General features: G+C 39.6%; 1 protein-coding gene and 1 long non-coding RNA gene across 2 annotated transcripts in view; both read right to left on the bottom strand.

Annotated features, from left to right (window-relative positions):
• Nucleotides 1-27,642, bottom strand: part of EMCN (endomucin) — a 434,433-nt gene that overhangs the window by 372,484 nt on the left and 34,307 nt on the right. The window lies entirely within an intron of this gene.
• Nucleotides 1-27,642, bottom strand: part of LOC134173044 (uncharacterized) — a 75,191-nt gene that overhangs the window by 29,952 nt on the left and 17,597 nt on the right. Inside the window, exon 2 of the long non-coding RNA XR_009968109.1 lies at nucleotides 2,591-2,659. This is a non-coding gene — a long non-coding RNA (uncharacterized LOC134173044). The remainder of the gene's footprint in view (nucleotides 1-2,590; nucleotides 2,660-27,642) is intronic.

Here is a 27,642-nt window from a genome sequence, read left to right as displayed (position 1 = left end):
GAATTGTGAGGCAATTTCTGATGAACAAACACGGAATACAGTTGTGATATATTGTCCCTCTAAGCCTACTTATAAGTATGGACATCTGTTTCAATAAATCTCATTTTCCTCCTGACCTTTTTTCTACTCCTAGGGAAGTCAAGCTTGTTGGTTTTTAATTTGTCTCTGAAACATGAACTCAGTTTATTGGAGACAAAATAAATTTTGTGTTACAGAGATTATGTTTAGCTTTACAATTCTGGTATTGATTTATTCTTACAATTAATCATAGTGTGAAATAGGTTTGTTTTCTTAAGAAACTAGATCTCTTATTAGCATATACAGTTACTTTATGAGTTGTTGCCTGAAGTTAAACTGTTGCCTTGGTAGCAAAAAATAAAGATGCCCTCTAGGCCATAAGAACTAAAACTCTCAATAGTGCTGCATACTGTACATGGAAGTTTTGCTGTAAAATGCTGCTTGGATATATAGTCCAAAGCACAGAATAGCAAATGCTGACCTCCACAATCAGGCATTTGATTTTAACATCTGCATATCAGGAAGATTCAAGATACCAGCAGAAAGCTTAACACAAAAACCAGAATATATGAAATAGACATAAAAGATGTGATCAAACACAAACTTGAAAGTGCAACATGCATCCTGGTGCAATTTCTGAGTGTTTATAGTTCCAAGGATACTAAAACACACAGCTTCTCTACCTGTGCAAAGGGCGGTTTCTGCTAGCGACCTCTGCTGTGAATACTAGTTTGTGCTGTGCCATATGCTCATATAGTGATGTACAGCCCCACCCTTCATTGTCTTGATTAATGGACAGCATTCAAACGCAGTATGTACTGGTATGTTTAATAACATGTCTCATGTATCTATCTGGACTCTTACCCTGGATGCAGAAGTCTTTTCCTCTGTGGCCTAACAAGGGCACTCTTTGCTTGAGAAGTTAGGATGTCTCTGGGACATCCTCACTTTCCCCATTGCCAACATATAATGTATCACATTCACTGGCCCTTGGTTTCAGTGTGAAATTCCAATCAGGACATGGCACAGGACATAACCTTTTTGTATTTTTGGGCACTAGCCCAGCATATTTCACTAGGCCATATCACCAAAGAGCCAAACTGTGCAATAGTGACAGGATTTCCTAGTGTGTGTCCTGTACACATGGCATTGAAGGTATTACTGAACTGCAAAGAATAAAAAGCATATACACATAGGCTATCATAGCCATCCTGTTTGTATCACTTGTACCTCAGCTATTTTGTTCCTATTTTTATTTCTGTGAATTAAATAATCATCTTTATGTATGCTTAGAGAAGTGTATTCATTTATGCCTAGCTCATCTTTGCATCTTAGAACAAATACATAGTGACCTAAATATACAAATTTACACAAGATTTTATAGCAATCACAGTATGATACACAATCCTGAAAGCACTGATCCAGTTAAGAGAGATTTTAATTTAATCTACGGGGTGGGGACACACACACATACACACACACAATGTGCCTCTTCCATAAACTAAATTAAATTGCTTTTCATTGACTCAGGTTACCCTGGGCACTGCTCATTCTAATGCAGCCTTATTAAATTCAGGGAAGGCTGTTACAGTGAAGTCTGGGATAAACTAACTGTTCAGATGCCACACTTCAGATATGTATTTCAGATGCTGTCTTTGAAGAATGACATGTAACAGAAACAGTGTTTAACTTGCTCCAGGAACGCATCTTTAAAAAGTCTTCTGCTGTCTAATTACAGTAACTCAAAGACATTTAAGCTAGAAAGGTCATTAACATTTTAAGCATACACTACACCATGAACACTGCATATTTCCTGATATTCCTATAAAACCTAGTGCTCTCGGGAAACTGATGCTCACAGGGCTGTTAATGAATGAGAGAACCTTCACCTCTTGATCACTGGTCTGAATTCTGTCTAATCTGGAAGCAGCAAGAAACTGTCAGTGGCTGGTGATGTTTATGAATTAATTTGTTAATGTCTCTTGGTTTAGACTGTAGTAGGAAAATGTCCCAATTTAAAAAACTTTCCTTTCCTTCTTTGCCCTCTTATGCATGAACTCATCTCTGATGTGTCTGGATCAGCATGCCACTGAAAACTACAGACTCCCACAAGAGGGTGGGCAGACAAAATGTCAGCGGTCATACAGCTTCATCATGGCTTGATGAGGTGGCTGTATAGCTCACTGGGTATATAGAATGTGCAGTACAGACCTACTGACTCTAGGTCAGATTACAAACTCTTCTTTCTTCCCAAGGATACTACTATGTTCTGGGAAGAAAAATTCTCCTTTACAAATAAGATTGAGTTATGGAATTTGCTTTAAGGACAGTGCTGGGTGCTTCTAGAAAACATGAGGGCATTTCCCCCCCAATTACCTCAACTGCTTGTAATGAAGGTTTCCTCTAAACTATGTTTTTGGTAGAGCTGGTTATAAAATCCCTTTTCTTAAGACTTGGCAGATACACAACCCAGATACGGCCCCAACAGTGGTCTGTTTCCCTGGTATATGGGACTTTTAAATGCATTAGGGAAGAAACATCCTGGAAGCTTAACAGAGGTGGGACTCCTTACCTGGCAGACAGAGGCAAAGACTCTTTCTGCCTCCCTTTCCCTTTTCCTTCTTTACTTTTCATGCTGGACCTCTGTTAATTTAATGAAAAAAAAATAGTATGAATTAAAAAGGAAGAATGGTCTGAATCAGACAAGGTATCACCAGACGGTTTCCACGATTTTTCAACTGCACATCATTCTATCACTCTTCAGCCTGGTTAAAGCACTTTCCTAACATATTGAATGAATTTCATCACATCTAAGACAATGAACATCATTAGACCATTTATGAAGCAGCAGTATCTCGTGGTACAAAACTGAGTTTTTAATGGAAGTACATGGGCTACTCCATGTATTAGTATCTACCTCTTTCATTCTGAAGACAGAGATTTTCTTAGGCTGCATCTAAGAAATGCAGTGCAGATATGAGCCATGATGTTCTCAAAAGTCTTGTTATCATCCAGACTAGAGACAAGCTCAGAGCAGACCAGGATATCTACCCATTTCATATGCCAAGATTCTCATTTAGTAGAAATGAAGTCACCAAGAAGTGGAGAATCTAATGAATGCTTGAGTCTTGCCCAATATGCAGCTGGTATGTGGCTAGAGTGGGATACAGCAACTACGTGTATCTAGTTTACAAAAATGTACAGCAAGTGACTTTTTTAGTCTTATTCTGTTAACCTGGCAAAGTTTTAGTACTGAGACAGAAACTCTGACTCCACTGGAGACTATGATGAACCTCCCATTGACATAAGCAAAGATAGCACATTAATTTGGTAACAGAATAGTTTAGCTTCTCACTCTTTTGAAAGTTCTTCCTGGCTCATCCAAGGAGGCCGCAGTTTATACCACCCACAGCTCTGCAGTCCCCAGATTAAAATATTTTGCTTCTGTTTTCTGACATTATCTTACTGTACTTAAGTCTAGCAGCTGCCTAGACAGCTGAGAGACAAAATGGGAATAAGTGTGATAGAACGTAAAACATTGCTAAGTCTATATGACAACTTCTCTGATACTTACTGCTTCTCACCTTTTCTTAATTACAGGATCAGTATGAGAATCATTCCTCACCTGATTTTCCTGCACCTTCACTAGCCATATGCAACTGGTTACAAAAATCAGCTCACTAAGCAACTGTCTGTGGCCCAGCATCTAGACTGATTCCACAGGGATCTGGGATTAATATTAATGACTATTTTAATTAATTTGGTATAGGATGGAGATTATTGAGAACAAACTCAAGATGCCATAAGATGGGAAGGGATGATAAATTATTTAAGGATAAGGTTAAAGTGCATCACAGTGAACAAATGAATGAGAAAACCAGACGCAATCTGAGGGACAAAAATACGGGTAGTAGTTGACATCCCAATAGGAGATTGAGTATTCCAGCCTGCTTGGGGGCTCCTATTCCACAGGTTCAGTTCCTGAGAAACCAGAGGAAGTCCAGGTGTGTTAGGGAGGCTTCCTGGTCATTATCTGCCAGAGAATCATAGAATAGTTAGGGTTGCAAAGGACCTTAAGATCATCTAGTTCCAACCCCCCTGCCATGGGCAGGGACAATTCACACTAAACCATATCACCCAAGGCCTCGTCCAACCTGGCCTTGAACACTGCCAGGGATGGAGCATTCACAACCTCCCTGGACAACTCATTCCAGTGCCTCACCACCCTAACAGGAAAGAATTTCCTCCTTATATCCAATCTAAACTTCCCGTTTAAGTTTTAACTCATTACCCCTTGTCCTGTCACTACAGTCCCTAACGTAGAATCCCTCCCCAGCATCCCTATAGGCTCCCTTCAGATACTGGAAGGCTGCTATGAGGTCTCCACGCAGCCTTCTCTTCTCCAGGCTGAACAGCCCCAACTTTCTCAGCCTGTCTTCATACAGGAGGTGCTCCAGTCCCCTGATCATCCTCGTGGCCCTTCTCTGGACTTGTTCCAACAGTTCCATGTCCTTTTTATGTTGAGGACACCAGAACTGCACCCAATACTCCAAGTGAGGTCTCACAAGAGCAGAGTAGAGGGGCAGGATCACCTCCTTCAACCTGCTGGTCACGCTCCTTTTGATGCAGCCCAGGATACGGTTGGCTTTCTGGGCTGTGAGTGCACACTGAAGCCAGCTCATGTTCATTTTCTCATAGACCAACACCCCCAAGTCCTTCTCTGCAGGGCTGCTCTGAATCTCTTCTCTGCCCAACCTGTAGCTGTGCCTGGGATTGCTCCGACCCAGGTGTAGGACCTTGCACTTGGCAAGGTTAAACTTCATGAGGTTGGCATCAGCCCACCTCACAAGTGTGTCGAGGTCCCTCTGGATGGCATTCCTTCCCTCCAGGGTATCAACCGAACCACACAGCTTGGTGTCATCGGCAAACTTGTTGAGGGCGCACTCAATCCCACTGTCCATGTCAGTGACAAAGATGTTAAACAAGACCGGTCCCAACACCAATCCCTGAGGGACACCACTCATTACTGGTCTCCAGCTGGACATTGAGCCATTGACCACAACTCTTTGTGTGCGGCCATCCATCCAGTTCTTTATCCACCGAGTGGTCCATCCATCAAATTGATGTCTCTCCAATTTAGAGACAAGGATGTCATGTGGGACAGTGCAGAACGCTTTGCCCAAGTCCAGGTAGATGACTTCAACTGCTCTACCCCTGTCCATCAGTTCTGTAGCCCCATCATCTGAAAACAGTTCTGAATTTACAGATGCTGTTGTTATGTCTGCACCAGTGTACCATGTGTCTAAACAGGGCATGAATTTCAGCACTAGATCGTGACCATTTATATTGTTTAATTGTAAGCACACTGCCTGGCATGAATTTGGTCCATATCAATTAGTGCTCCCCCAGACAATGCCACAGCCTGTCTCAGCAGCTGAACAAGGTCCTTTTTATGTAAGTAACAAGGGCAAATTATAACAGGAGAAGACTTTAGTCATACCGTTAAAAGCTCTGACATATCTCTGCCAGACAACAGGCCATGTCATTATAATGTTTATTAGCACAAAGAGATGCTGCCCATATGTTTTCATTGTGGCACACCTTTGTGAGAAAACTGCATGTGCAAAAAATCTATCCATCTCCCCTCTTTTTAAAATAAAGCTCTTGTTGTCATGTCTTGGAAGGAGGACCAGATACTGTACAAAAAGACTGATAAATAAAACAGCTTTTGCTACTTCGGACTGTACAGACAATATCCTCACTATATGTGTCATAAGAGCTCTAGAAACTAGTTCTGCAGAAGCTAAGTAGTGCATGAAGCAGTATGGATGCTCCCCCAGCTAGGAGACATTATTCCAAACATAGATGTCTTTTCATATTTAATGACTCCTTATGAACACATATTTGTAGCTTCAATAATAATGATAGAGCTGTCTCTGCTGGATTTTGAAGCAATAAATTTCTGAAGTCTCAACCATAAAGGCGTATTGCTAAAGTGTGTTATTCCCAGGTGCATATGCACTGGGCATGTGTGAAGCACCACAGTGAAAAACATGTGAAATCCCTGGTTTAACTATAAGATGGTCAGAGTCTGGCATCCACTGTGTTATCCCCAGCTGAGGAACAAGCCTCCTGCCTTCCTGCCTCATGACCACAAAGCCAGACTGTTGACTGTCCTGTTCAAGTTTTTGACCTTCAGGTCTCTCTTCAGGCTGGGTTATTTGCAGTCTCTGGAGGAGGAGCGATGCAGTTTATGATGAGTTTACGAGGTTTTGGAGAGCTTCTGGTTGTACAATGTGCATTATTTTGGTGATGAGCTACTTTTGTAATGCAAAGTATGTCTAGAACATGCAATGGGCAGGATTTTTATGTTCCTTTTTACGCTAGTATGTTGAAAAGGTTTATTTTTCCTGTCAAATTTAGCTATGCTTTCAAAAGCACAAACACTTCTTGATAGGACAGCAGACATACTTGTAAGAAACTCCAAATTGTTTCCTTCGCCCACTCCCTATTTTAGATCATCTTTCACATGGGAACAGCTTCCCTCCTCCTCACTCACCTCCTCCTACAAAAAAATTCTGACATCTGTTCTTTACCTCTCTAGCAGCCACTCTCCCCTTAGCATTTGCCTTTTATTTTATGGTACTCGCTTGTGCACTTCAACTCTATGCTCTTTGGGGTATAAGCCATTGCATGTGTTGCACTTCTAACCCTTTGTAAAGCATCTTAAAAGTTATAGACATTTACAGCACAATATAAATGATAATGTAGTTAGACTGGAAAGGCAATTCCCTAGTTAACACCTCCCACATGTGGTGATTAAGTACTAGGCTCAAAAGCATACAGCAAACCCCGTGCAGATACATTTCTAGAAAGAGACTGCAAATTCCTAACTCCAGATGGTCTGCAGTTGGTGAATAATTACGTGGATTGTTTGGTGCTTCACTAATCAATCATGACAGCAACAAGGAGAAGAAGCATGTCTGGGTAAAGGAAAATGTCCTTTGGATAAACACCAAGTTATCATTTTGTGCATTTGATCTGCTCATCAAACATCATCTTTTTTTCCCCTTTTCTGGAGTTATGATGTTCTTAACTGTTTAAGAATAAATCAAAAAAAGCAGGTTTTTTTTTTTCCTATAGAATATACAAGAAGGGAGGCTCAACAGCATTGGCATGACTGCAACGCTGCATTGTATTTCACAGACTGCAAAAATTATAAATGACAGAGGACAGGGCAGAAAATTAATCTCCTAAATTAGGTTCTGGAGACCATGAAGCTTTCTTTAAGTATTTCTGTAATATTAGGACAAAACCTGCAATTCAGGATGTAGAAAACAAAGATTGGAAGGGAAAACACCAATCTCAAAACTCCTTCCTCACAGCATGAAAATAGTTTGATTTAAAAAAAAAAAAATAAAACAAGGAATTATCTAAATCAGATCATAAGCAACAAATGGTCAGCTTTAGCTGAAACATAGAGAACAAAGTCCAATATTATCTTGATTACATGCTGACCAGTTTAGTTTGATCATTCTGTGCACCAAAAAGAGGGAAGCAGTACAATTAAATACCTAAAAGATAGAAAGGATGGATGGAGATGCTGCAGGAGTCAGAAGTCGAACAGATGGTTTGGAGCTTGGGGGTGTGGGGAAGTTCTCAAAAGTCCGGTTATCCTATTTAACCTGTTGTTCTGAGTGCAGATATTTTTGTGGTTCCTTGCACTTATGTATAGTATTTTGCAACCTAATATTTGCAAATGGTTCAGGAAACTGTTAGATAACCTACATTTTCTTCTAAACTTGTAAGTTTAGAAGTAAGTCTTGAAGGAACGAACTGCATGCCTGTAGTCACAATAAAATGTAATGAGCATGATAAAACTGCATGGCTGCTGTTCAGAGTCTGGACAGAAGGGTAGCAGAGAGCAGAGATGCAATGTGCTGCATTTCAATCTGTCTAGATTTCCATCAAATAAGCAAAACTAGTTTTCAATTATTGTAGGCATAACTCAGAAAAATACAAGTGGGTAATACAAAAGGGCTGTGAAAGCAGTGAAGTAAAAAGTACAGAATAACTGGATTTCAAAGATCTAAAATTACAGAAGATTTATCCATATTAAGGCTAACTACTGGCTATCAGTACTACTTCATTAGAGTCATGTAGCTTATAACTAACATCTTAGGGAGGATAGTTGCCAAAAGGTAGATACTACACATTGATGACATTAATACTTCCTTCTAGTACCAGCCTAAGTAATTTGGAATGATATCTATATAAATTATGTGCAGATACTGCTGGTGGTGGTGTTTTCGCTGATGTTTTAGAAGATATGCCTGGAACAGAGGCTAATCTAACAAGAAATTGATCCATGTACAATGGGAAGAAAGTTAGGTGAATAATAAGCTTTTATCACCTTTTCTACATTACCTTGGACTGAAAATGTGTTGAAAAAAAGTCTTAGAACAGTCACTAATCTTCCATTGTGCCAAATGACCAAAGCTGCAATAAGTTGGTTTCCTTACATTCATTTGCTTAGAGACCACTATATGATCTACTTCACTATGTGTCTTGCTCAAAGAAGACTCCCTTGTGAACAGCAGTTTTTAAGGTGGCATTTAAAGCAAGCCATTGAGGGGCTCACAAGAAATGAAAGGGAACTCAGGACTGGTCAACTCTGAACAGTAAAACAAAAAGCAGTGGATTTAGCTGGGAGCATTTTTTTAGAAGCCTTCTTGAAAGAATACACTGTTGAAATGCAAAGTACAGTACAGCACATCCCACCTTTCCATATCGTTCTAGTTGTTCCCATCTGGTACAAAGCACAGTCATTCCCTCCTTTGTAAATCTCACATTCTCTCTTATGTCTTCTCTTCTCTCTAATATATTAAGTACCAAGATACCAAAGTTACTCCTACTGATTTCTTACAGGAGACACCCCTATCTTTCAATATTCCTAACAAGCATTTTTATTCTTTTCTATCTACAGTATGCATAAAGCCTACATATCTCCGCTCTCTTTCTGTGCTTAGTTTCCTACATTTTGCTTCTCCAAATCAGTATTGAAAAAAATAATAATAAGTTAGGTATTTCAGCTGTTGAATCTTTCTACTTTTCTAAATGTTTCTCAGGTTTCTTATGCTTTTCTCTGTGGGAAGATACAGTTGAACTGGAATTCTGCCTCCACTTCCCTTTGAATATCTCTGTCGTTGGATAGAAAAGTTTCCAGTTAACTGAACTTATCTATTCCTTCTGCATTTGATCACTAGGTAATGTTTGCTTGCATCCTATCTGTGGTAACTGAGTCAGTATACAGGCATTTCATTCCCTCCCACATTAAGGTCCTGCTGCCTATTATCCAGGACTACAGCTTGCCTTGTTATCTCATCGGCACATCTGACTTGTTCCCCGGGGTGTTGGGGGGTGGGACGTGCCTTCCCTTTTTAGTTTGCAAATCCTTTCAGAGCTTCTCTCAAAGCAAATTCTCTATACACGTTGAAAAATTCTGGGCAGCATATGTCACTATTCACATGCTGTCTAATGAAATGGTTGCCTGCTGCAGTTCACAGATGTTCAAAGCCCAGCACTGACTTACCAGAGTGTGTTTATTGGTAGCTTGCACTTGGCAGTTTTATTCCATAGCCCATTTGGGTTAACTGACTATACTTTCACACCACTAACACCAACCTCTTCTGGATAGACATCGCATAGATTTTTCTGTAGCTGGACAAGAAGCAATAGGCTGGTGAGCATCTATCTTTTGACGCTCAAAAAGCCAACAATTGATCTTCCAACTCGGAGTGTTCTTTGCTTGCTACATATTCATCTGTTAGCATCACTTGGCTCTTAGACATGATGCTTTACTCATCTGTACAAATATCCTGGACATTCAATTTTGGCATTAAATGAAGAATGAATGAACATGAAAGCAACAAAGTTCAACCAGATGACTCTTTCATTCAGTAAACCAAGCCGAGTAGTCAGTTCCCATTACTCCTTTTGGAGAGCTTGTACATCCAAGAGTCAAATTTTCACAGTTAGATCCCCACTTGCAAGGGTGATAGCTTTGCTTCATTTTTAATGAACGTCTCTTCAAGCTTTTGATAGAACTCATCAACTGCATCTTTGTCATCTGCTGTCGTAGGAGTGTTAATCTGTATGATCGACATATTGACTGGATTTGCTAGAAAAAGAACTGTAATGATTTTATTTCTGATTGAATTACATCCAGGCTTAGACTTTGATCTCATCTTGAATATGACAAACACAGTGCAAGTTTCTTCTAATTTTTCTGAGCTTAAGCAGCAGCCCAAGTAGCTGTTCATCATCCTAGAATGACACCTATTATTCCACTGCAGTGCTGATTCTATATTTATCTACTTCAGATCTTTCCAATTCTTTTGTCACAATAATGTGCTTCCCCCCCCCCCCCATATTTGATGTTCTTACATTAACGCTTGGTCTGCAGAAGATTGGTGGTACAATCATCAGAAATTATCTTCCAAGAAGCTTGGTAAAGTAATGTTCTACATGACCAATGACTCTATATGACCAAATACTCTATATGAACCTCTTCTGAGCTGTAGTGTCTTGCTTTCCATCATGGGAAAAAAGGTAAGAGGATGAATTTGCTGGCCACTGCCTTGCCATGCTCTTTTCCTAGCCCAGAACCCCCTCCAATTATCTACCCAGTCATGCACATCTCTTAAATTTTAAGTTTTTCCACTCGCCTGTACCATGGTCAGAATCTGAAGTTTGCATACTCTACTGATCCTACAAGTAATGAACTCCTCATCTGACAAGAGTCAGGTGACTTGGTGAATATTTGTTCCACAAAAATAGAGTGATGAAAGTGGAAATACAAAAGGGATGAAAACATGGGTTTGGTAACTGATGAAGTGAGTCATAGTAGATGGAGGAAGGACACAGCATTTGAGAACCAAAGGGAGAGTTTGAATACTGAACAAGTTACTTTAAGGAATGCATGCAGTAAGTGTTGCTTAGCTGTAAGTGGGAGCTGGGTGAGCACCCTGAAGCCTCCAAAATGTTGCAGATCTGGTTGACGCACCTATGGTCAATCTTCTTTTGTGTCTCATAACATTTTATATTTAAATTTGATCTGGAAACACAGCAAATGTCAAATACTGAAGCTATGAAGCTATTTTTAAACTGATTGCCTGCTTGTTAGAACATGTTTCTTTTTTGAAGGTACTCCTTTGCAACAGAGCACAAATTGCAACTTAGGGAAAAAAAATCAGAGCCTTGCAGAAAAATACATAGTGGTATTAATACCTTCAGTCCAGTCTGTAATTTCTGCCACCAATCCCTCTTCATGAGAAAAAGAGGAAAATGAATGGCAGGGTTGAAGACTGTCTTTTATTGATCATTATGTGTTGTCATTAGGACAGATGCTCTGTTTTTCTTCGTGTTTTTTTTTTTTCTGTTTACCTGAACACATTAGAATTTCTGTCTTAAGGATTTGTTAACTTTAAGCTGTGATGATGATATTTTAGGAAACTACATATATACCTATAAAAAAGATCCTTCTGTGACTGAGTCCATCCACTGGTCTAACTCTGTCACCCATCTCAGCAGGTTCAGCAGCTCCCTAGAGGCTCTCCATATGATCATGGAAACATTTAGATGATGACAAAACCGCTGCAGTGTGAATTGACACTTGGTGCTGGCAATAAAAGTAGTATTTGTTTAGTCTGCTCTGCTTAGGTTCTTCACATACTTCACTCCAGAGCAATCCTGTAACGCAAGAAGTCCCATTGATTTCAATAGACCCTTTTGCTTAGAAAAGCTGCACATGAGATTTGAAAAGTAAAAACTTGTTACGTCTAATCTTCTTCCAGAAGAATTTCATAGATTTATGTAGCCACATGTTTAAACTGCTTAGAATGATATCCTGGTACTCCATAAAAAAGTTTTCGATATGTACAACATAAATCCATAACCTTTACCCCAGATTTCTGAAATGTAGAGTAAAACCTGTTTTTTCCCTCTAATTTTTGCATTATAGTCAGGAATTATGATCTTTTATAGACACTCACCCACAGTTACAAAAAAAAAAATAATTTTTATTTACCAGCAATTAAAATACAACAGCAGTGTATTTCATTTCAGATGCACTTCATTCTTCTCAGGGTTTACATGCTTGTAGCTGCAGTATCATAAAAATCAGTATGAAATAGACAGAAATGCAAAAGGTGAATGAGGATCAGTGAAGAACTTGGAGAAACCCCTTGGCTGGATCCTATCTCAGAAAACTTTGAGCATAGCTGCAGCAGTGTCAAATCTTACAGAACTCATTTTGTACAACCATGTTGTTATGCACTTTATTTCTATTGAATTGTGGGTTTGGGTTTTTTTAATTGCTCCTGAGAATACAGAGAAGAGTCAGGTAGTGAAAGAAAGTCAGGATAACCATTTTATTTAGAATATAAACATTTTTTTTAAGATAGCCTAAAGACAACTCACGTGTCCTCATTGTTTGGGAAGCCTGTATAAAAGATACGGTGACCAAATCCATACTGCCAGCATAAAGTATGGTGCTGACAGATGTAGCCCCTCGGCCATTATTTCATTTCTGGTGTGGACAATGACTCTTATCAATACTTGTATTAAATATTAAGGCTGCTGTATCTGCAGAAGCAGAGATGACCACTTTCTTTTTGCCTATTGCTATTGCAGCTCATAACTCATATATTCTGGTGCACCAGTAAGTTTTACCCATGGAGATGTACTATTCCGGACTTCATCTGCACAGGCCCTGTGCAGGATATAAGCAACACAGTAGACTGGTCTTTTGACTAAAAGTCACTTTCTGCCCAGAGGAAATGCAAGCACTAGGAAAGTAAGCAGTAACACTGTATCTTGATCAAAGTAAATCAGCACATTCAGGCTTTTCAAGCCATTCCTAAAAAAGCAAGGATGATTTTGCTGCAATGGTAGCAGAAATCCGTGCAGAATGTGTGGTCCCTTTTTGCCACACAGTTCTGGTGTGACTTTGAGCAGTGATGGAATTACAGAGTTTAGGCTTGGAAAGAGCTCATGAAGTTATTAAGTCCATCTATCTGCCCCGAAGCAGGATCAGCTGTATCTCTGCCAAGGTGTCTAACTGCTCTTAAAAAACATTCAGGGACTGAGGCTCTAAAACCCCTAGGCAGCCTATTTCAGGGATTAATTCATCCTTTTCTTTAGGAAGACTTTATTTTTTTCTCCCATTGTCTAGCTTAACCCTCCTTTAGTACAATTTTAGACTGTTACTTTTGTCTTATCCACCAGGAACTCACAAATATTTTCCTTCATTTGCAGCAAGTTTTTAAACATATGAAGAATGTCAGGGACTCTCCACTCTTCTCACCTCAAGTCTAAGCAGTACGTAAACAATTTAGGTGTGTAAATCCATGCTTCAGAAATCACTTAGCTGGGTGGTATACTGCATGTATCCCTTTGCCAAAGGAAGTGCTCAGACCTGCAAAGCCATTGTTAATATCAGACACTTCTAGGAACAGGGCTGTTGCAATTACCAATTTCCATGAACAGTCTTTTCAGTAGTATTTTCATTAACAGCTTCAGCGAGAATGCAATGTTTTTGTATTTAAAAGTCAGCCAACTCAGCTGTTTACCCTTGATAGGAAACAGGGACAAATGGCCAAGTGCCAAAAGGAATATTTAAATGTGAGATTATGATTCTAAGATTTACCTAAGCAAAAAATTTCCAGAGAAAACATCCAGAGATTCCTAAGTACCAGTTTGTGGAAGCCCTTCAGGAAATCTGCATATTGAAGTATTTTAAGAAACATGAAGAGCTTGTGGGGGTAGCAAGTTCAGAACAAGGCTTCCCTGTATTCAAGTGGGCTACAGAATAAGAAAACTGAAACATGCCAACTGCTTTCTAAATACTGACAAAAGAGTTTTTATTCTAATGGCTTTTCCAATGAACAATCTTGAAGTTTTTACTCAGAATTTACGTCTACCCAGTCTCCAAATTTCAGTGAGATCTCTACAGAAGGAATAAGATTTTTCATGTATAATTTATGCTTGAAACATACCTCATGTCATGAGGACATAAACTGTTAAGAAGAAAGTATGCTCCAATGTAAAACAGTCAATAGAAGCACTGATAACCAGAAAGTTGCCTGATAATTCTGTGGAGTTGTGTCCCTCTGTGCTTTGTACCAGTAAGGATCCCTCCCCTCTTGACCTCCAGAGACAACTGCTCTTTCAAGAAGAGAATTCTGAATACTAAGAAATGTATTCAAGTAAAAGTAAAGGGAGGAGTGCAAGAGGGAAATGATTCATTACCATAACTGAAGTAGAAGAATAACCCATTCATATGCAAGGTCATCTGTTGTTCTATGTCATTGTGCTAATGAATCACCGTTTGTTTATACACTGGGAGTAGTACCTTAGCAGTACAGAAAGGAAACAGAGACTATTTGCAGCATGGATTATGCCAGTAATTTTAGTGAAAACTTCTAATTCCAAAACACCTGACTGAAGAAAGGGCTGTATTCATAGCTAAACCTGCAGAGACTTCCCCACTTCTCTGGGCTGTGTGAGATTTAAACATACTTGTCTTAGTGCCAGATCTGTGGCCATCTGACCTGAAGCAGAATCTGACAGTGCAGACACTGATGTATTATGAACTGCCAAAAGTACTGTGTAGGGAGCACAATGTTTGTGCTGCTTCAACAGCTAGAGTGTTCATTAGTGGTTTAGAGGAGAAGAGAAACAGAAAGGCTGTGACAGGGAATAACTTTACTGGCAATATGACTAATTTATGCTTTAATTTTCTATCTAAAGGTCTTAAGAAATAAGTTACCTCAACTATGAGCCATTTATTCCAATAACTCTCAATTTGGGTATTTAGGATTTTTGTCAGTATCTTCAAATGTTGCCAGAGAACCTGAACAGAGAGAATCCCTTAGCTTAAATTCCCAAGAAGTGATCTCTTGATTTGATTAGACCTGTCCAAGGGGCTGCTCTCTGAAGAAGACTGTTTTGCAAGTTGCTTTGTGGAAACCTTGCAAACCTAAAGAAAACCTACAGATCATAGGAAATCCTACGATCTGGCTCAGCGCTAAATTCCAGTTAAAGCCAAGTGACAAAAGAAAAATCAATAAAAAACAGAAATATTTTTCTGATAAGGCCTATTTTTCTTCCTCAACATAGTTTTGGGTTTTGTTTTCTTTGACTACCATGATTTGAGAATTCCTCAGGGATAAACTCCAAGGTCTGAATGCAGTTCTTTGAGCTGAGCACATTCTCAAGAATCAGTGTGGGACTGGGACTGCAACCTGTCTTGGATGAGCTGGTTGCAATGTTTAATCATAGACATCACAGGCCAGATTTTGTCAGCCTTCCTCAACTAAGAACTCTTGCATTAACCGCCTGACTGGGTTGGAACTACATAGGTAAAACTGGCAGAATTTCAACCTTTGCTTTAGCAACCCATTTTCAGTCATGGTCAGTGTATTTGGGACCCCCTTGTCTAAAAGGAAACAGCGTCATCCTTTAGCAGCTTGACATTTCTGAGAGTCTCAGATTCTTGCAGCATTTAAAAACCAAAACCAAAAATGTATGACTTAAATACATTTCCTTGAGGTTTGGAAGGAAAAGCCTCCTTTACTAACCTGGTATATAAAGCACAAAGTATCCCACCCACAGACACAAATTATAGAAACTCCAAATATTGGAAAGATTAATAATTACACATTTACAGGATAATTACAGTCAATGGCATTGCAAAATGCCTTTTCCCCCCCACTTTGTCACAGGAGCCCACTACATGGATGTTTATTCTACCTGCTTATTCTAAACCATCTGAAAGGCTACGAAACAGAACTGGCAAAAACAGGAGACTGGATTCATTCAAGGACATTCATGTACTTCTCCTTGTTTACTGTTTAAATACCATGTGATGGATGAGGAGTATGTGCAGGGTGCAGCTTGTATTTTTAACAATTGTTCTGAAACCTGCAGGGGGTCACTTACATGCTTCATGCAGCATAACCACAGGCCTCCCAGTGCGTTTCACTTCCTGATGTGCAGAGGTAATGCATGATTCCAAAATACCTTCCTTCAGACCTCTACTGATTTTCAGACGGGAAAAAAAAACACCCAGGAAACAACTTCTGTGCAGATTCTCACACCCTTGTGAAAACTGAAGGAGGTGGTACTGCAATACTTCAACTTTCAATGCCAGATCTATGAGCAATGGACAAATAATTACCCAAAAGGAAAAGAGTACAGACAGGAATGAGACAGATACTTATTTTGCTACTCTAGAGAGCCACATACGTCTGGAAAGAGCCTGGTGCTATCTATCTGTGTGTACCTGAGGAATGCACCCCAGCCCTTCAGACCTGGTAGTTGTTACAAGGAATCAAGCTTTTGTTACGGCTCTGCTTTCCATGTGAGCTGTAAACTATAGCTTTGCTTCATTACTCCCTCCTCTAAATCTCTGGGAAACGAGAAGGGAGAGAACTCCCAGGCTGCTGGTGATCAAGTCAAACATCCTGTTACAGGAAAAAGCATGGAAGATACTGTACCCAATTAAAAACAACCAAAAATGTCATCCAGCATAGATATCCAGGGAAAGCTTTAGATATATCAGTACATCCATAAAACTATAGTTCTTGTTATGAATCAAAAAAATGAAAGAATATGGTTTAAGGAATGGTAGGAATAGGGATTATGAGTCAGCTAAAACAGATGAAGAACATTTTAATGCTACCTTCAGGGGAGAAACTGAACAGAATTTTTAATAGTTCCACAGTCACAAACAGTTAAATTAATACTACTAGACCCTTCCTCTAGTAAATTTAATCAGAGACAATAATAACACTTTCTTCCCCTCCCTCCCCCCTAAAATTGTAGGGGAAGTTATTTGGTATGCACTTTGCAGATAAATAGAAGACAAGTAGTCATGCTTGCTACTTAAGGTTTTGATGATTAAATATATTAATTACTTCATGATTTTATAAACTTAGTTATAGAGTGTCACCTACGTTTAAACACCTGCTTTACATAGTTATAGCTGTGGACTAATAACTTTAAAAAATAGCTCAAGGAAGCTTTGTCTTTTGGGGGTTTGGTTTTGGTTTGTTTGTTTTTTTTTCCTGTTAGACTGTCAGGGGAAAAGATAAGATAATTGCAAAAATCAATTCAGAATGTAACAGAAAAAAACCCACCATAATACCTTCATCTTCTGATTCATTGGAAGAATGGGAAGAAAACAGAAGAGACAGTATAACAGAAATGACCTTATGTGGATAAAAACTATCTGAGTTGTTGATAAAGATTTGGAACAACCTGGCTAAACTCTATGGGCTTGATATGTCAGCTCTGCATAATACCATCAGAAAATTTATGAGGGAGAACAGGTTATGCTCAAACTTTAATACTCTACAGGGCAAAAGGAGTCTTCCTCTCTTTGTAGAAATTCCAAGGGACTATTCAAGGGACTATTGAGAACAATACCTCAAGTATTTAGTCTTCTGCTTCTTTCCAGGACCTACTTAATCATAAATACACTAAGCCCTATCATCAGCATGGCTTGGGCTAGCCACAAAAGATAAGCCCTAATTTATATCTTCACTACTAGAAGACATTGCTAACTCTTGTAACAGTAGTTGAACCTTCTCTTTTGACATTAGCTAGCTACTATCCTGCACATGTTACACACACTAAAGCAGTTCATTATATAAGGCAATCAAATGAGGCAATTAAAAAAGGGTAAAAAAGAATGAGAAAAATACAGGGACCATTTCCGCCCTCCTCTCTCAACTTACCCACAAACTGCTGAAGAAGACTGTATTTCTTTTGGGGTACAACAGTTCCATAATCTTCCCGTCAGTCCAATGAGAAAGTTACAAAACTATGTCTATACTAATAAACTAAGCAATGTATACTAATAAACTATGTATGTTTTAAAGCTTGGCACATGCTCATTTCTACAGCTGAATTACTAAGACTGTCCCTGGCATGGATTTGTCCTGTACCAACTTATGATCTAAGTATCCAGGGATGTTTAAGGTGCTAATACAGCCCCAGAGACACTTCCAGTAGCAATTTAGATAAGAAAGTAAAATATAGATATGGCTTATACAGGGCATACACACCAGTATGCACCTTATAGCTCTCTTCAGACTACAAAACCAAGCAGCTAGCAAAGCATGTAGAAAGATGAGGGCATCAGCACAAACATAAATTTCTATCCCATCGTATACTGGGCCGCAGACACCTAAGTATTAATTCTTGATTGTTAATTTCTCTTGGCCATTCTTGCAGAACACCACAGGCATACATAATATCCATTCAAGGCAAGAGTGTTTCACCTTTCCTTGACATGTGTGATGTAAGGCAGTCATTAGAATATGTACACAAGTTTTATAAAGGATCATGCCATAGTTCACTGAACAAAACTCTACCATTAAGTCTCTCAGAGTAATGCACATCTGGAAGTCACTGAGCTGCAAGATTATAATGCTTAGTAGGCCAGTGAAGCATAAACACATGCATTGTTAAAATCAGTTTCTTTTAAAGGGCTCAATACATATGCAGTTCTTATAATGATCCCACCTACTGGCTTGGAGAAAAAGATCTGTCCAAATGTAACTTGATTGAAAGGGATTATCTTGAATTTCAGTGTATTGTAGAGTAATTCTATTGAAGAGCTGAATTCCTCATTTTTTCCCCTACTAAGGACATTAATCAGTTCCTTGACGTGATATTAGTTGCATTTAACCTGAAAAGAGATTGGTTCACTCATGCATACATGACTAACTCTGTTAAAACATCAACAACAGACAGAAAATCTACCATTTAGATTTTAACTGAACTACACAACTAACAAAGGCCATGCTTTGAGATTGAGAGTCCTAAAATGTCAATAATCATAGTAAGTCTATAACAAACAAAAAACAGTAAAGGCAAAGGATGATACTCTTGATGTGTACTTGACTGAAAAGGAAAAAAAAGAATATACACGATATCTTTAATTACAATTTAGCCTATACGGTAAAGGTTTTCAGAGACACAACTCTCTATTCCAAGAAAATCAAGTGATATTTAAACAACCTGAACTTTATATAATCAGAGTCCTGAATTCCACAAATTAACAGATGTTAATTTTACCAGGTATTTTTACTCCTTGGTATAGACTGACATTTTGGAATTAGACCTCTGTCTTGACAAAGCCTTTGATTTGTTTTGACACAAGGAAGACTATGAGAAGGGTTAACTGTATATACCCTGATGTGTTAAAGATTCAGAGGACAAATCTGTCTTCACTAACTGACGCAATAAGGTTGATACCATTGGAAACTAGTGAACTCAATCCTACCATTTCTTTCTGCCCTGCTGTCTTCTTGAGTATGCAGGGCAGAAAATGTTTTTCAAAAGAAGCAGAGCAGAGTGCATTTCTCATAGGGGTCCAGTATTTCCCATGTACTTTTGGTTTATATGCACTAGCTTCAGAAAGAGGGTCAGAAATTACCATCTACAGAGAGTGACAAACTATCTTTGAGAAACAAAACCTTGCCACCTCACATTCTAACAATAAGTCAAAGGGTGGAAAGGCCACTGGCACTTAAAACCAACCAGTTTTCCCTCGCAGCTCTGCAAATACAATTTGTTGCTAACTCTAAAACAATTAAAACACCCCCAAAAATACATATATTTGGGACTGTGGGGGCACCAGATAAAGATCTTATTCAAAGTAAGTGACAACTCTGTGTTCATCTATTTGGTTGATTTAGTCAAGTCACTAGTGTGAGGTTTGATGATCAATACAAGATACATTTTGCCATATTAGGATATCCATTCCCCCCCAGCATCTAGCTGTCATCCCAGAAGGGTATGGCCCTTGTAGGGTTTGTGACATACCTGGCATCCATCCAAATGCATAAAATGGCAACTAGCTGCCTTGGCTTATATATGTGCACATAGATGAAATACTGAAACTTTGAGCTATTTGAAGTGGTTTTCTGTGGTGGCAAACTGGATTTGTTACAATTCAGATCAAATTAGGTGCACCACAGAGGTACTTTTCCCTTGCAGAACTCCCCTTTAATCCTTACTCATAAGCTCCTGACTCACTCATCATCTAGAAATGAAATAGAAAACAATGCCCGAGCCTAGGGATTAAAAATACATTGATCAAACTGCATTTAGAACTGCATTCTTTAGAACTAGCTTAATAGATTGAAGATTTATTTGCTGTTACTAATAGGTCCCTACCAACTCCATGTATCTAAAGTGACAACCTTTGAAAATGCAGCCACTCACCAGAGTAGTCAATTAGCACAACAGACCTGCAACCTGTTTGCAATAGCCCGCCCTCAATTTACGGTTACAGAGTGTGTAGTTTGTTTCATCCTAGCTTAACATTTTAATCTAGAAAGACACCAAATCTTTAAAGTCAGAGAACTCTCCCTGGGCTATTAAATCAGTAGCCTAGGTGAATAAAACTAAGTTTGGGCAATACATCCCTTATTTAAATAATCCCAAATTCTGTCTCTCTTTGGCTGAATATTCAGTATTTCAGTGTACAGTCATGTGTGTCCCAAATACTTAACTCAAAATGCAAATACTTTAGGATTTCTATCTCTTAGATTGTATCACAGTGCTACTGTTAAGACAGTTTTACTTAATTACAACAAGCTACTAAAACTGACTTACACTGCTACAGAAAAAAAAAACAACAGTACATTTGGGATTGCATTTCCTTCCCCTTAAATTCTGACCATGGGTCTTTGCAGGCAACGCTGGGCCTTTTTGAGCACCAAGGGATGTGGTCTCTGAGGTTTAAATGAACTGGAAAAATTGGTCCTCCTGGATCACACTCTTTGGCTCAAGCAGACAGCTTGCACCAACCTGAGCTGAGCTGGAATCACTGCTTCCAGAAGGACTTCTGGTTTTGCATCCTGAACTCCCACAGCTGTTAATGCCAACAGGACTCACTCTGGAGATCACTAGGCTCAGTATCTGTTTCCTACCAGAGATATCATTTAGTTACATGCTGTAAAACAGGCAAGCAAGAGAACAAGCCAAAGCCTTTTTCTAGAGGCACAGTTGCTGGGGAAACCATCTTCTCCCTGTATTCACTACTTCAATAACCCTTTAGCTCCAATAAAACAAACAAACAAACCATGCTCAATTTGCCTAGGAACATGCATAGCATTAATGCTTTTTTTTTTTTTTTTTTGTCTTGCACCTCCAAGGAAACTGTTTTTCCTTTGCAGGTTGTACTAGTCAATGTGCCTATTTTCTGTCATTGCATTCCCACATTTATTTTTGAACACAGATGTAAACCAAATTGATATAATCTAATGCCATGTGTCCACACATTCATACTAGCTTGCTTCAGGAAAGGTAAACTGTGGAGTTTGTTTTAGCCATTCCAACAGAAAAGACTGTGTACCTGTAAAAGCTGGTGAAGTGCGTGAGGAAGTAGAAGCAGCAGAAGGAACTTGACACATTAAAATGTAAATTATCTCTCTAAGAAACCTCTTGCAGCCTGATCCTCCCTGTCTTAGTGGTGCATTTTGTTGTTGGTCTCAGCCTCTGGAGATGTTATCATTTAAGAAACACTAACCTTTCCTCTAGCCTTAGCCAGTCTCAATTGCTTTAAATTGCAGTGAATGAAATAGGTCAGGTTCAAGCCTGAAAGAAACTGTCACACCTTTGAATCTTTTTCAGAGGTCCACATGCTTATGTCTTTAAGGCTGTTTGGCCTGACAGAGTCTTCTGCAAGATCACAGCTCTGCTTTGCATCTCCTTGCTTCATGAGCTTAACTACATCTACATAGGAATCTAAATTTTATTTTCATATTATCATAGAATTGGGGTATCTATTTGAAATTATTTCTTTTTAACACTGCATAAGCACTACTGTGTATATACAACTGTTACTACAAGGTTCTTGAAAGCCACAGGAACATAAAAGAAATATCTTCCTAATATTGCAGATTTTGAGTAACCTCTGTCAGCAAACATCACAGCCTAACAGTAGGATATATTTTATAAACTCATAGTAGTGAATGAAGACTCGTATAAACATGTTTAATAATTCTTGCTCTGATTTTGCAAACTGCAATTATTACTCAGCTTAAATGCACACGAATTTCTCTGTTAGGTTTAACACCAATATTCCTTGGCAATTGTGAACATTTGGGTTATTATTTCCTGCCCTCCTCTGAACTTATCCTTAAGAAATTATTTTGGAGAAAAAAAGGAAGCACAACAAAACCTCATCCTAAACGCAGATATCAAGAACAAGAGGAGTGCAAGCTGAAAGAATCTGATTTACAGCAATAACAGACTGAAGCTACCCGCTAGTTGATTTAACTACAAATCGTCATCCAGAGCAACCATCAGTAAGGCAGCTTGAGATGAAGTCTTTTTTTCCTGAAACATAAAACAGACATAAATGACCAAAATGTATGATGAGTTTGTTAATTAAAACAGTGGCAGAATTCCAGTAGGACTACTTTATGAAGTTTATTACAATACAAGTTGCTCTGAGCCTAATAATGAATGGTAAATTACCATATAATTTTATCAGTTTCCAGAAAGGATGATTTTTAATTTTTACCTTTTAATAACAGAACATGAAAAAGTTCTTCCTAGTTCAATTTAGTCTTACTTACTTAATTTTTCCTCTCATTTTGTGAAACATTAACTAAGACATTTAAAGTTACATACAAGTAACTATTCCTTGCTGTTCCTTCCAGGATGGAATTATGCACTGCATGCTAGTCTCTCTAAAGTTATACAAGATTTCGCATGTAGGATTACTGCAGTCCCTGGAAAGAACAGAGCAACAAGACCTAATGGGCTGCCTGTTACCCAGTTGTCTCTTTACATTTTGCATGTACTGCTGTGAGGACTCAGTGCCTTCAGCCATCCAGGAACTGCCCAGCTGTGCAAAACAGAAAGCATATTTAGCACGTTTGGAGCAAATTAATATCGCAAGTCTCATTTTGCCAGAGCAAGAAGACAAGGGAACCTATCTAGGCTGTAGTTTTAATTATCTTCATAAACCTCAAATTATAACCACTAATTCTGACCAAAGAATTATCCTGAATGACTAACTGTAATGAACATGATTATTCTCCTATAATCTGGACCCTTCATAATGTTTCTGCCTATCCTGGAGGCTATGCTTTGTCTAAGTGCTTGGGAAATGGTAGGAACACCTTCATGTCAGCCATGAGGAGTGCAGACTCCCATTCCATATCTCCCTGAGGCAAATGGATGTTCTCTCCCATAATTCATCTAGTAGGAAAATGGCACGTCTCCACAACCATCTGTACAATGCACCTTCCAGTCTGCATCATCACCTCCTCAACACAGCTTGACACAAAACTCTTTGACAGGGCTTGGGTTACTGAGAGAAAAGAACACTGAAGCCTTCCAAAATCTTGAGCTAATGAAAACATCTCATTCCTTGCTCTAAAACATTTCCAGCATGAGTCCAAGGAGAAGATCCCATAGTCAATCCCACCCCAGCCAAACAAGGTATAAGAAAACGCTGTAACTGCAAAACAAGACTTTGGTATCCAGGCTTAAAAACCCTTTCCCCATATGCAGGAGCCCACAGCACTATTAACCAGCAATATTCCCCCTTGGTCCTCCCAGATTCATGAGGTGGTTGAGAATATCCAGGAAAATATCCTTTTTCCAGAAAGGCTTGTTTTTCTTGCTAGCTCATGCTGCTGTCTCTTGCATAAGCTGTGAGCAGTTTTACAGATTTATACATCAATATGAAGTGTTGTCAGATCTTTGGTTTTATTTCTTCATTAGAAAAGTGGTTTATACTGCTTCAGAAACTATGTTTTGTCCTTACCTTCTCATTTGTTCTCTGGAGGAAAGAATCTGTTCCCTGCAGGATTACTCTCTTTATTTGGTCTCCACACTGAGCATGCTCCACAGACTACCCCCTGCTAACACATCCTTAGTATTGTCTCAAAGCCACATAACACCCCATTTTACCTTGTTTTGGTTTTCTCTCCCAAGCTAAAGCTCCTCTTAGTGTTTTCTTAATCCTTTTAAGTACTTCTGCTAAATTACTTGCGCTAATCAAGTGATCTAATTTCTGACAGAGAATGAGGTGGTGTCCAGGCTAGTTTACCAAATGCTGATCTTGCACATATACTACAACTTCTAACTTGGAGCCAAGACATCTGCATACAGAATCTGTTCTCCTGTGACCTAATGAGTTGTTTTGTTGGCTTATTCATTTATTTCCTAAAGAAATAATAGAATCCTCCATAACTTTTGCTTGTCAAGTCTGCCTCTTATGCTTCCCATGGCTTTGGCCAGGAACCATGTGGTTGGAGGATTTATATGAAGAGAAAAGGTTGTGATTCTGTAAGAAATCCACGACCCACCAGCTGTGGTTTATTAGTCCTACAATGACCTAAAACTATGTTGAATGGTTATATTCTCTCAGCCAGTGCTTGTTATTTCAAGAATGCTTTCACATCAGTGCAGAGGAGAAAAAGGTTTTCAATAATAATAATTGATTTCTGTAAGATGTGCACTGTCAGGCTATTATGATGAATCCTGACAAAGTACTGTCTGATTTTTGGGCTTTTATTGGCACTACTGCAAGTCCACTGCTTAAAATAATACCTTGGGCACACCATTCATAAAATTTGGCTGCCTACTGTGGGCATACAGCTGTTGTAATATGAGAGTTTTGTTACATTCCTTTACAGCTACCTGGATTCTTACTGTCCTTCTGCCCTAAGTGTTTCCCATCTCTTTCAGGATGGAAGGAGAGCGTAGACACAGAAAGAAAAAGTTATAAAAGGGTTGTATACTAAACAGAACAGTTGTCTATGGCACACTGACCAATTTGGTGGCCTTCTATGATGGGGCTACAGAACTGATGGACAGGGGTAGAGCAGTTGATGTCATCTACCTGGACTTGTGCAAAGCGTTTGACACTGTCCCGCACAACATCCTTGTCTCTAAATTGGAGAGACATCAATTTGATGGATGGACCACTCAGTGGATAAAGAACTGGCTGGATGGCCACACACAAAGAGTTGTGGTCAATGGCTCAATGTCTGGCTGGAGACCAGTAACGAGTGGTGTCCCTCAGGGATCGGTGTTGGGACCAGTCTTGTTTAACGTCTTTGTCACTGACATGGACAGTGGGATTGAGTGCGCCCTCAGCAAGTTTGCCGATGACACCAAGCTGTGTGGTTTGGTTGATACCCTGGAGGGAAGGAATGCCATCCAGAGGGACCTCGACACACTTGTGAGGTGGGCTGATGCCAACCTCATGAAGTTTAACCATGCCAAGTGCAAGGTCCTACACCTGGGTCGGAGCAATCCCAGGCACAGCTACAGATTGGGCAGAGAAGAGATTCAGAGCAGCCCTGCAGAGAAGGAATTGGGGGTGTTGGTCGATGAGAAAATGAACATGAGCCAGCTTCAGTGTGCGCTCACAGCCCAGAAAACCAACTGTATCCTGGGCTGCATCAAAAGGAGCGTGACCAGCAGGTCAAAGGAGGTGATCCTGCCCCTCTACTCTGCTCTTGTGAGACCTCACCTGGAGTATTGTGTGCAGTTCTGGTGTCCTCAACATAAAAAGGACATGGAACTGTTGGAACAAGTCCAGAGAAGGGCCATGAGGATGATCAGGGGACTGGAGCACCTCCCGTATGAAGACAGGCTGAGGAAGTTGGGGCTGTTCAGCCTGGAGAAGAGAAGGCTGCGTGGAGACCTCATAGCAGCCTTCCAGTATCTGAAGGGGGCCTATAGGGATGCTGGGGAGGGACTCTTCATTAGAGACTGTAGTGACAGGACAAGGGGCAATGGGTTAAAACTTAAACAGGGGAAGTTTAGGTTGGATATAAGGAGGAAATTCTTTCCTGTTAGGGTGGTGAGGCACTGGAATGGGTTGCCCAGGGAGGTTGTGAATGCTCCATCCCTGGCAGTGTTCAAGGCCAGGCTGGACGAGGCCTTGGGTGATATGATTTAGCGTAAGGTGTCCCTGCCCATGGCGGGGGGGTTGGATCTAGATGATCTTAAGGTCCTTTCCACCCCTAACAATTCTACGATTCTATGCCAGAGCCCACCATCACCGAATCATACACACTCTTTCAGCCTTCTCTCCCACCTTTGTCTTATTGTGTGTTGGAAATTTAGTGGTTGTCGCCTGTGCCCTTGGAACTGACTGATGTGCTGGTCAAATGCCCCCTTCTCCTAAGAGTGCCCTAACCACATGCTATTGACAGCACTTGCACAGTTGACTGCTTTCTGCATGGTGCCACATCTTCAAAATACAGAAAGAGAATACAGAATAAACATCATCCTGCAGCAGTTACAGGCTCAGTCCCTGCTCAAAGGACCAATTCTGCAGTTTTCTATTAAACACTCATAAAACAGTAGAGAACTGTGGGTAGAAGGACTAGCCCCCAGTTCTGCCTCTCCTTTCCCTGTAATAACCAGTGTTCTACCTACTAGGCAGCACCATTTCCTTCCCATTATACAATGTTAATTCAGGGAAGGATGAAGTCCTGGATATAGTACAAGGCTGAGCAAACAAGCAGTAAAACCCTCTGACAGCAATTATTTTTGGCAAATCATTTAAGTCTGGAGCTGCCACACAGCAAGTCAGTCCCCCCTCAGAAATAACCTCAACCAAGCTGCTTAACCAAGAGTTCTCTCGTGCCACTCCAGAGGCTGTGCAGCAATCATGAGTGCTTGTCCCCATGCAAGTTACAGTGACCAACTGATGTTATTATGATATTGGGAAAATACTATTGGACCAACAGAGCATAGCATTTAAATCCCTTTCTAATCCCTGCTCTGATATCCCCAGACAGCCCACATTCCCAACCAATCAGAATGTCAGGGTCAGGAAAATAACCTTTCACAACACAGAATAAAAGACCAAACCTAACATTCTAATAAAAATATATCCACATTCACTTTTTTGTGTTCTTCTGTTAATAAAGTCCACACAAAAAAAACCTGTGCTTACGTATTTCAGCTCGAGTACAGCTGCTGAATTCACGCAGTAGTGCAAGTGCTCTGTCTTCCAGCTTTTCAGTGTGTAACATGGACTTTTCAAAAGATCAAAGCAATTTAAAAAGAAATGTGTGGATGAAACTACACTCAAAACTGTCTCAGTTCTCCTACTGTTGCTGATGTTTTTGATGTGACTTCCCCTGCTTTCTTCTTTCTACATCTCTGTTCACAAAGAACTGCAGCCACACACAGGGTTTCCTTAAGAAAGGTTTATACATAGTACAGATAAGAGGGAAATTTTCTTTCTGTATAAATTGTATACAGTTTTTTAAATCTCCACTGAGAACTTTTTTATTAGACTGTCAAAGAAGACACACCCGTTCTACCTGGACTGTGAATTTGAACAACACAAATCTGCTAGCATGCAGAAGAGTCTTTAAAATTTACTGGAAATGTTCACTTTTGATCTGATTAAGATGTCTGGACCATCTTTAGATTCCTATAATTCCTAAGTTCCCATCTTTCTTTTTGCTTTCCTAGATGACAAAGAAGGAAAGATGGCTGTAATGGCAAAGATAGTCCTCACACTCTGAAAAGTGTAGACATGCACTGTGCAGTGCAGTG

This window comes from Pezoporus occidentalis, unplaced genomic scaffold, assembly GCF_034315485.1.
Source record: "Pezoporus occidentalis ecotype Australia unplaced genomic scaffold, CSIRO_AGI_Poc_V1 ctg49, whole genome shotgun sequence".
NCBI classification, from domain to species: Eukaryota; Metazoa; Chordata; class Aves; order Psittaciformes; family Psittacidae; genus Pezoporus; species Pezoporus occidentalis.
Note: the sequence above shows the minus strand (reverse complement) of the source record. Positions and strands in the feature narration are given on the sequence as shown.